This window comes from Strix uralensis, chromosome Z (genome assembly GCF_047716275.1).
Source record: "Strix uralensis isolate ZFMK-TIS-50842 chromosome Z, bStrUra1, whole genome shotgun sequence".
Taxonomy (NCBI): Eukaryota; Metazoa; Chordata; class Aves; order Strigiformes; family Strigidae; genus Strix; species Strix uralensis.
In genome coordinates, this window is record NC_134012.1 from 79,677,435 (window position 1) to 79,680,881 (window position 3,447).

The window sequence follows — 3,447 nt, forward strand, 5'->3', positions numbered from 1 at the left end:
ACTAGGTAAACTGGTGTTGATATCGGCTCAGAACACAGGGATTGAATATCAGGTATTGTAGTTTTTCAGTTCAGGAAAGTCCCACCCTGACCAGAAGGCTCAAAAATAGCAGCTCCCATGAGATCAGAGGACAACGGTGCTGGAAGCCATGCCACCCAGAGCTGTAGAAAATCCATTACACATCGTGCATTGATGGTGAGTAAATAAGATTGATAAGGATGTGTAAACCAGAAAGTTTCCCAAACAGAATAATCCATTTTTACGCTTTTGCACTTGGAGTGACTGAAGAGGAATAGTGAAGGTCATGTCAGAATTTTGTTTCTATTAAGATTTCTCCTATTTTAGTATTTTGCTACCAGCAGATATGATTTAGTATTTTGTTACATCAAAACCCATAGATTCACTATATCAATCTTAATACCCTATATAAAATACAAGCTTTCAAGACCATGACTTCCAGGAATGCTTCCGGATTCTAGCATTTGACAGAGAACCTGACCCTTCAAGTGCCACAAATTCCTGCAGATTAACATGAATTTGCATATTTAACATAAAAGCAGAGAGCACTGTACTATGATGCATAACTGGAAAAACAAAACAGAGAAAGTGTAATATTTAAGTAAAGTTTCAGAATTTTCAGTGAACTTCTATTGGGTTCATCATGAACATGTTTTGCTAGACAGAAAAATCTTCATTGACTACTGCTGGAAAAGCATCAGCTCACTCAAGGAGAGCAAGCACACAAGTTCTCTGTCTGGTACAATAACCAACAAACTGACGTCATTATTAAAAGACAAATAATGCTGACTACATAGCAACCTGGCAGCTGTTTCAGGAGGCAGCTGGGATGTCTGGTCCAGCAAACTAGTGAGACTAGCAAATTTTGGTGGGACTTAAAACAAGATGCAGGTAGTTCAGACAAGGGTTTGGGGTTATTATGTTTTTCCAAGATGTGGCTCCAAATTTTGTAATCATGAAGTGTGAAAAGCAATTCTTGGGAAGCCCAGATGAAGAGAGAAAAAATGCTTGAGTTTTGTAAGTAAATAGTAACATGTTCTCTAGCAAATAGCTGCCCTATTGATTTCAGGCTTTTATGTCAAACAAGAACACAAACAAATATGTAAAACATTAACTAATAGCAAGAGGTTGAAACAGTTTATGTCCAAACTAAGGTTAAAATGGTTTCATCATCATTCAAAATGTATATGTATATATACACCAAAAAAACCTTTTTTTACTTTCTACTAACATACTTTATTCTTAAATATAGATACAAAATAATTTTTATTTATATATATGAAATATTTTTTGAAATGCATTTTTAAATCGTTAGTAAAAACCTTGAAACTTCTGAAATATGCATGATAGCCTTAAAAAATGCTTCTCCCCCAGGTAACTTGCATCCATTATCTCTACTGACTTCAGATCCAGCATTCAACTATACATAAAGTATGCACTCCAGATTCTCACAGTAGGAGTGCTACACAAGAGCACCATTGATAAGATGGAGAATTCATGTTTCTGATTTTTTAAAAAAATACTTATTTAAAAAAAAACCTATTTTTTTTTAAAAAATACTAATCCCACTGAAAAAAAATATGCCCATCTAAGTTATATACTGTGTGGTCAGTTTTGCTTTAAATGATGACTTTTGATATAATTCATACTTGAAAAGCAAATACCGGTAGTATTTAACATAAAAGGTGTTTATGTCACCTGCTTATAGGCATACAATACATAAACCATTTTAAGTTCTTTATGGTATTTTTAGGGACAAATAACAGATTCATAATTCCTAACCTCACAAATCCTAACACTTTTGAGTTTATAACTTTATCCACCATTTCAGAGTGATTATCTTTAGAGTTTTAGTTTTAAAAAGGGAACATGTAGCATTTTAATGCTGAAGAAACTGATTGCATGCAATTGTTCAATCAAACCAAAATCACAAGCAAAGACTCATGACTGAAGCAATAGATCTCAAATGTTTGGAAGAGTATCTAAAAAATGGCATAGATTAATATATTACCTGCTATTATTCTGAAGTGACAAAGTCTGTATAAATAATGTACTTTCATTATGCAATTCCTTGTGCAATATTGCAAGAGCTAAGGTAATCTCATGATATTTGCTCAGTAGAAAATTTCCATTTGAGGATTCATGAGTTTCTTCATAATTGTCAAGCAATTGGAGTCAGGAATTTCTACAGATTATCTGTGTTCCAGAACTCTCACAACAAATGAGAGTAAAAAGAAAGTTACATGGTACTTTTTCCCCCAGTTCAGTCCAAATCATCTTGACTAATTCATGTATGTAAAAATATCTTCTGTTGTTCCATTACCCAGTCCCCTACACTCTGCACATGGAATACACATTGCCAAGAAAAAGAGTCCATATCAAACAGATTAAAATATTATGATCATTCCAAATCTCAGCTAACACTATAAATAGTGAAAAAAAGCAAGATTTTTAAATTTGATATGTTTTTTAAAAAGGCAGCTTGTCATGACCACTGCACAGTGTGATGAGTTTTCAACATACGAACTTCTCATAAAGACAAGTGTTGTCAGATTCTACTACTCAGTGTCCAAGAGTTGGCTACTGCAATTTCAGAAATGTCTTTTAAATCAGGACTGACACAAGCACATGCATAGAAATAAGCTATTTTAAGGAAATAAAGTGGACTAAAACAGTTTAGGTTGTTTCATTCTTCAATGTGCAAATTTTCTGTTGCTTAAAAACATTTTTCCTAAAGTTTGCTTAAATGTTTCACATCTTCCTCATCTCTACAACACTTCCTAATAAGTTTAATTTTACAGAATTCCCATTTATATACAAAACAGTAGTTAATGAAGGAAACACATAATTATTAGAAAGCACATTATTATATAAGGCCTTGACCGATTGCCTTTTCATGGCACTCAGGCAAGTGTACAAATATAAAGGAAGATACTGCACCTTATTTTTCAGGGCCATGCTGAAGTGAATCTTATTATTCCTGGTGCAAAACAAAATGATCTTCTGTGTCACATGAGGCAAATCAAAATCTGTGTTACTCTGTGACATAGCTCAGAAGCTGCAAATCAGCTGCCTGTGCAAAAGGACAAGGATCAAGAAGCTGGGGGGCAAACCCCACAAGTTTTAAAACAATGATATCCTTTTATGTTCTCACATTTCTCTAGGTCCTGAGCACAACCTAACTGAGTTGGACTAGACAACCTCTAGAGGTGCCTTCCAACATGTATTACTCTATGATCTGCAGTCATAGCAGTAAAGAAAAATGGCTGTATTTAAATATTTCTTGTAGAGATGTTTCCTGGCTCATTTTCAAATCTGAAACTTCCACTACCTTTGGGAATGTCATACGCACACACTGTTAGGCATGAATTGATGCTAGCCCTAAAACCATTTTTTCCACTTCCACTGCAATACACTGGAAATAAACGC